An 8,553-nucleotide genomic window follows, 5' to 3' on the forward strand; every position below is an offset into this window, starting at 1 on the left:
TGCTGAATTGAAAGAAGTAAAGGTCCCTTCAAGAAAAGAGTCTTAAATCTAGCTCAGAGTAAAACAAGGAAATGAAATTGCTATTTTAAAAGATTTACTGTAGAACAAACAATTAAGCATACACAAAAAGAAGAGTTATAGAAAGAACAACAGCACATTAATAATGATACTCAATGGGGTAACTTATAAAAACCTTTTTTTTCTAATGTCAGATTTAATGAAGAAAGTGCTAAAAATAAATACAAGTAATTAGAAGTCTATTTGGCCTTGCTATTAAATAGTTTAAATAAATGAGGCAAAATTAAAATTTAAACATAGATTAGCATTCTTTCACACTACACATTGCAGATGGAAAACTAATTGTTTAGTTATAGTGTATAAATTCCAGTGAATACTATTTCTTAAATGCCATAGAGGACCCGAAAGGTATTAACAAAATCCATTAGAGTTGCATATTTTCATTAAAGAAGAAAAATAATGTACTTAAAAAATGACCATTTGTATTTTCTTTCTTTTCTTTATCTTGTCAATTTTCTAATTGTGGAATCAAATTGTTTTAGGGTGAAAATAAAAATTTTCTTTTTTAAAATAATAAATTACACGGAGCAAATATATTTTATAAGCAAATAAAAATAACTAGTTTAAAGACTTTAGATGTAATCCAAATTAAAAATTTAGTAAGGGATGAATAAAATTACTATTGGACTTCGGAATGAATCTTTCCCCCTGAGTAGTAGATATCTGAAGTCAGAAGACTGAATTCAAATTCCAGCTATGGAATTTACTGTAATGTCAGTTCTTGCTATTTAAGAAATAACCTCAGAAGCTCTTTGTCCTACAACAACAATTTTTTATATAGCTCCCAGGTCTTTGAGTTCCTAATATTTAACCAATTTTACCAGATTATACATATTCAAATTGGCTGGGCTCCAGACTGCAGGTGGGTTCATAACCTCCCACATCTCTCTTTCTGAGAAAAATGACTCCCTGGGCACTCTCTGTTCATGGCCTGGAAATAAGCCTAAGGGGAAAATGGTAACCTAGATGCTTTTTAGCACCTCAGCTGGAAACTAGCATACTCTCACTTACACATGCACCCCATTGGCTGAAGCAAGTCACATGGCAAAACCAATATCAATGGGGTAGGCAAATCTACTCTGACCTCAAAGAGACACTGCACTAAAAAGTAAAAGGCCAAAATAAAAGGCCAACGTTTGTCCGGGTGTGATTTTGCTATAATGAAAAGTGAAGAATTGGTAGCAATAATTCAATTTACCGTATAATATGTGATCTTTGTTTTCTCTATAAAATATTATCTGCCCTACCTTCTTCATATTATTGATGATACCTTTTATTTAAAAAAAAAAAACACTCATTGCACACAAATTATTGCATGCCAAAAATTTTAAGTGCTCAACACACACAAAATTTATAAAACACTGCCAAATCTGTTAGCTGAATGAGACATATTTTATTAGATAGGGCAGTCTATGCCAAGCTCAGGTAATAATAGACCCCCAAATGTTAGCGATTCATACAATAACATTTTACTTCTAGTATACATGGAATATATTCTAGATTGGAATTTTTTCTTGGTGACTGTTAAGCAGTAATCAAGTAAACCAGGCTATTAGCATCTTATGTTATCATCTCTTATGTGTCCTTCCCTATTGTCACAAAAGTGAAAGATAATGTGAAAGTTTTTGCAAAGAGTTTCATTTCTAGGCCTGAGAATGGTGCACATCACATGTTCTTACACTTAAGAAGCTGGTCACATGACCATTATCTAGTCACAAGATCCCAAACCAACTACAACAGTTTGGAAAACACTTTCAAAAAGAAGTGTTGGGGTTATCGAACATCTAGGTATTCTATGACATAATTCTCCTTTCCATTCAACAAATACCTACCACTTTTCTTTTGACATTTAGAACACACTCTTTTCCCCGCTAAAGGGACAACGCGAAATCCCATCTGGTTATTGCATGCAGTTCAAAGTTCATGATCTTTAAGTCATACAATGCCCTATCCATGGAGTCCTGATGATCTCCTAGAAGTCTCAGTGGTCATGCTCTTGATCACAAAGTTATGTGATTTCAGACTCATACATTCACTATTTGTAAATTATGGACTGTCTAAAGCAATGTGAGTCAAAGAGAGTAACCAGAATAAATGCTCCCATTTGGAAAGGCAAATGAGTCAACTCTATAGTCATCAGTCTCTAGTGATTGGAAAACACCATTAAACTGATATCGTACAATTTATCCTACCCTAGAAGTGCCAGGAGTTCTCTGATTTTTGATTATCTCTGAATGTGCTCTGTGGAAGAAAATATCTAGTCAATGGTTTTCCTTGACTCCTGGCTCCACACTCTGAGAGGTTCTTCCTAGTTCATTATTTACTTTGTTATATAATATATAAAACAGTTCTGAAAGAATATTACTTATGCAGACCCTTAGAGTTTTCAAAACGTGTATTGCTCATGAAGCTTGAGGTCTTAAGAATTGTTTTAAGTCTTAAAATGTCTTAATTTTTCTATGGTCCTAATTTCCCTCAAAACTTAGTAGACTTTACATTTATTTGCTTCTGATCTGTTCTGCACTTAAAGTTTTTAAGAGGCGTAATTCTCAAACCCACTTATCATTTTCTACTTTCTCATTCACATCTCTGTCTCGTTCAATGTAGTGGTGGCTGTCTTGAAGCTTTCAGACTTGAGCAGAAGGGCTATAACTTAATCTGATATTGTCCCTTGATTCCATTGAAAATTTTTACAGGGGTTTTGCTAAAAGACATATTTCTTAATTTCCTACTATTTGGGATCAAGAAGTAATTAGTTTTCCCAACAATGTAAAGCCCCCAAACTCTGTATTTTGCTATTCATTTTTCTCACAATCTTTAAAAATCTTCCTAAAGCTAATTTTTTCTTATAATTCCTAATCTATTTAAATCAATAATAACAAACTGTACTAAATAATGATTTTTAACTTTTTTCTCTAGACCCACAGCATAATAGGTCCACAGTCTGCTTTCAATGTATTTTGCCGCTACATAACACAATTCACCAGCTTTCTAGCTTCCAATTCTAGTTTTTTCTTTGTCCATTTTCTGATTTCTAAGCTTACAATTTTTTTCTTGTAATTTAATAGCAACACTTCAAATTACAATATCTTTATTAGTTAGTATAGCCTAGACTATGATGCATTAACGTAAATTATACAACTAGTGGCTTAACTCAACAATATTATTTTTTCTTATCCATTCCAATATGTTCCGGAGATTCTCTTGGATGTTTCCTTCCAAAAAATGACTCAAAAACCTAGGCTATTTCTCGATTTACTGTCACTATCTTTAATATAACTGTCCTGGTCATCATTGAAGAATAAGAAATTGTGAAGGCTCACAGACCAAGCCTTATAACCTAGGTATACAACACCCTCTACTTACATTGCTTTAGACAGAACCCAGTTATATGAATCTTTTTTAACAAAGTACTGCAAGTGAAGATGGGATTATAATCTTTCTATAGATACAGAAAGATGAAACAAGTTTGTTGAGCATCTTGCCAGTTTTTCATACACACACATACACACGCCTATGCCCACATACAACACTACACTTACAAAACCCTAACACTAAATGATTTGAGGCTAGCATGAGGATTAAAGAATGATAAATATATACTTAATGTATGTTCAAACAATTTTATTAGGCTATTTATGGTTTTTGAGGATAGTCAATAATATTTATTTGAGAAATATTAACATATACCCAATAAATCCAGTTTTTACACAAAATTAAATGAAATACTTGTATACCTGTACAACCCTAGCCATTTGAATTTAAAAGTATCCTTATGAGATTAAAAATAGTCATATTTAATATAAAGCATATGATTCATGGGCAAATCTAATGGGCATTAGTAGTCTCCAGATCAGAACTATAAAAACAATGAATCAAATCTTTCTTTAATTTAAATTTAAGTAAATATAGCCTCTTATGGCTATTATTGCTAATATAATAGAAATAATTTAAATCAAGAAAAAAAGAAAAATGTCCTATCAGAATGATTTAGTGTATTATTTTTGTTGAATATTCACTATGCTCTATTTAATATAAGAAATAATATGCAAGGTCAAATGATAATTCCACCAATCATTATACAATATTTTACAAGTAAACAAAACACTATAACTGCAGTGACAAAGCTAACAAAAGTAAACTAATTTCACAATGGTTATGGGAATGATCAGGAATTAAATTCCTCAGGTACTGTATTCAAGAATGTTGACTCATTTATTCATTGAGTTTCCCATTTATTTAAAAACATTCACTGTATTCTTATGAATGCTAAGCGCTGTTCCAGGCACGAATTTATATTAGAAAATTTATCTACGAAATATCAGAAAAGAAAAATTAAGAGAGCAGCAGGACGAACTTCTTGGTTCATATGCATATTTTTTTAATTTTTGTGATTATGAACAGAAGCTATCCTAGTAGAGTATAAAATAAAATCAATGCACTGGGAATCAGAACACTCTTCCACATCTTTACCTTATTATTTACTAGCCTTACAACCTTGGACAAGTAACAAAATCTTTCATAATTACTAGCCAGTGACTGGCTTTGGATAATGGAGGAAGTAATTGTTTTTTCTATACATAACAGAGTAAGCGGTTCTGAAAATTAAATGAAATAATGTATGTAATAGTGGTTTGAAACTGAATTGTTATACAATTCTAAGTTATTATTATTATTTCTAAAATCACTTTGATTAATAGATTATATTTCAAGTGAAGTTTTTCTCTTCCAATGATCATTTTTGTTTTTGTTTTTGTTTTTAATACTTGCAATTTAGGCCATAAAATAGCTATTATTCCTAAACTTTTCTCTCTTTATTCTATTTCTCCTGGTATGGTATTCCAATAAGCTATCCCAACATGCAAAATCATTTATAATCCTTACTTAAGGAAGACAGGCACTATAATAAACATGTATAAAAATGTATATGTAACAATAAGGATGAACGATATGAGTGATTTGTAGTAAAACCTGTCATCAGAAGTACTAAACACTGGGGAAAATGTAATACATGTGCAAGAATCAATATTAAAACCTTACTTAGTACAGTTTAAGAGGGCAATAGTGACATTCAGCATGGCATTTTACATTGCGCTAATGGATTAGAATGGCAATTTTCATTTTGAGCTCCTTAGCAACAAAATCCACATTATTCTGTAAAGTTGTCCATAAAACAATGTCATACTATTAACATATTTCTCAAATTAGATTGAAATTCATAGAATGTGACTAATAAAGTGTTTCCCCCTATGTTTCCTATATCCTTATTCATTTTGATAAGAAAAATTGAAGTTTGACTTAATTTTGGTTATAAAATCAGTAATGATAATAATCATGGGGTCTTTCCGAGTTTTGTCATAATTGAACAAGAGATAATGAATAATTGTTGAATGCAGATAAGAAATAACTTACGTTGGCATGATTGGTTTAAAAACTATCCAGCAGTTGAAATTTGTTTATTACTATAAATTCAACATGAATGGTATAGTGAAATAATAAAAGATAGATAGAACATCTGGCAAAAATGAATATTTCCTTATTTTTAAATTGTGTGGTTTCAGTGAAAAATAAATCCTGAAGAATATATCTGAAAACCATCATCTTAGTTATATCTAATAGAGGATTATGGGTTTCTATTTCTGCTCATCTTTTTAAATATTTTTTTTCCTGTTATTACACGTGCTATATGTAACAAAAATATAGATGATAAATATATATCATATTTTATTCTATATCTATTGATTTTCTTCTATCTGGCAAAGAAATTCAATTACCAATATTTTATTAATAAAATAAAAATTACTTTTATTGTTCTTAATAAAATATTTCTAAGTTTCTATCATCTCTTTGAAAACCATGATACTGTTTGTGATTACCTTTAATGGCCATTCATCTCTCCAATACTTGTAAAAGGCCATGAAAATTGGTATGGCACACTAACATCACCCGAAGTAAGAGTTTGACATTCAAAGTGTTTTTCCTGCTCATACTGGCCACTATTGTCATACTTGAAAGATAGTTCTTGTATGAAAAGAGGTGAAAGGCTCAAATGAAAAGTTGTCTGACTACACTTTTGTTAGCAGTTAAATGACAGGTACAGAGGTAGCAGCCAAATTTAAATCAATCATACTGAATCTAACATAGATTCTTCTGTATGAGAAAAGTCTACTAAAAATCTGGGATAAAGTGAAGTAAAAATATCACATGCTTTGAATAACACACACACACACACAAGATATAGAGCGTGAATTATCTACACAGTGATCATTTTCCTTTCTTGTGTTATTCTGCCTTATTTTCTTAGGTTCCACCAATATCAAACCCACATCTAACCTCTCCTTTTCTTGGTCTGCATAGAGAAATGTAACTCGTTACATTACTGAGCATGTGTAGTGTCTTTCAGGTGTCAAAGTTTCTTGTATGAACCTGATAATTGCCACATTCCTGCCCCCCTCACTTAATTCTCACTGGTGTTTTTATAAAACCTAAAAGCAATCCAGTGAATTAACAAGGAAAGACCACAGGGATTATTCCTATTTGTCCTGTACTTTGGATTGCCTGGATAATTTTCAGAAATGACTCAGCTAGTCAGCTGTAAAGACATAGAACCTCAGGTGAAAGTCTGTTCTGCAACCTGGTCTGCATTGACCTGGAGCCAATTATTTCAACATCTGAATGCCTGAGGTGGAAATCGAAGACATGAATAAATATCCTGTAGGATTACTATTAAGATTGAAGATAATATTTATAAGTCTTTCACTTAGTGCTGAGCACACAGGGAGATTCAGTGAAAAATGGCTACTATTATTAAAAAGAAACATATTAGAGACCCAAGTTTGATGATGATACTTAAAATCTTAAAATATTTTTAGGCTTAGAAAAAATAAAGACGTCATTTCATGTTTGAGTGCTTCTAGAGCACTAGACACATTGCAGAGCGAAATTAGAGGCTGTCCTTGATTTTCCGCTTACTGAAGTACTTGCTTCTTGCTATTGATTTCACAAGCATAGCAAAGCCCTTGGAAAGAAGAGTGTAGGTAACAATGGTTTAAAAATAAAATATAAGATTGCTTTTGAGATTTTTGCTTGGATGCTAGTTCACAAAATATGTCAAAGATCATATGAAATTTATAATACATTTTTAAACTTCTCAAAGAGAGATGAAGTAATTAACAGTATGCAGTACACTTGTCTATCCCTAAATTTATAAGAACAAAGACCCATCTTGTTATAAAACTAATATGTGTCGTCTATGGCCATGCCACCCTGATCAAGCCCGATCTGGTCTGATATTGGAAGCTAAGCAGGGTCAGATCTGGTTACTGCTTGAATGGGAGACCACCTAGGAAGACCAGGTGCTGTAGGCTTAAAAAAATAAAAAATAAGAGATTGTAAGCCAACAAGGTCCTTGCAATCTGTGAGGTCAACCAAGAGTTGCCTCACCTAAAAAAAAACAAAAAACTAATATGTGCAGTGCTTACTATGCCAGGCATTGTTCTAAGGACTTCACATAAATTACTTTATTTCATTTTGATGATCCTTTGAATTTTGTTTATTCCATATTTTAGCAATGGGTTCTGAGGATTGTAGAAAATAATTATGTAGAAATAATTATTGTAGAAAATAATTACTTCTTTCTGTATTTGTCACCGTTATCAATGGGCTCTCCAAAATCACAACCTAGAATTACTAAAATTATTTTGGTACCAAATTCTCTCTCAACTCTTTTACGTAATAAGTCATCAAATCCTATATATGTCACTCTAGCTATCTTAATTGCCATTCTTTTTTTTTTTTTTTTTTTGTCTTTTTGAGTACGGCCTACCATAAAAGCTGTCAAAACGACTCCCCATCATAGATCTCTCTGCCTTTAATCCTTCCTACACATGGTTGTTAGAATTATCACCTTAGAGAAATATGTTCATGACACTCCTCCACTTTAAAGCCTCTGCTAACTCCTTAGCAAGGCTTCTGTGGCTCTCCACAACAGCTCCATCTTCCCATACCTTGAACCTCAGTTCTAGTCATTCCTCACACTACCACCCTACCCCAAGCTTTAGTATATCCGTCACATATAAACATATTCTGTATGTTTGCCACAGCAGTATTCATCCTCTAATAACCCCAAAACACAATACCAGGTCAAGGCAGCAATGAGAAATATAGTGGAAAAATAACTGGAGAAAGCAAGAAAGGTTACAAGAATAATGTTGAGGATGTTGAAAATAAAATCTCTAAAAATGAGTTTCAAATTAATTATGCAGAACTAACTCAACATAGCAACTAGAATGGCGAGATCTAGAATAACGACTCTTCACGACATTTTCAAGACATCTGGAACATAACCACAGGAAAGAATGGTTTGATTTTGTGCCAAAATTTAATCTGAATTTGGAGATTGCATCTAGAAATTGACTGCAAAACTGGAGATTAAGAGAAGCTTTACTGATCTGAAGATAAAGTAGTCTGAAACTG

The sequence above is a fragment of the Pteropus alecto genome, unplaced genomic scaffold, assembly GCF_000325575.1.
Source record: "Pteropus alecto unplaced genomic scaffold, ASM32557v1 scaffold95, whole genome shotgun sequence".
Taxonomy (NCBI): Eukaryota; Metazoa; Chordata; class Mammalia; order Chiroptera; family Pteropodidae; genus Pteropus; species Pteropus alecto.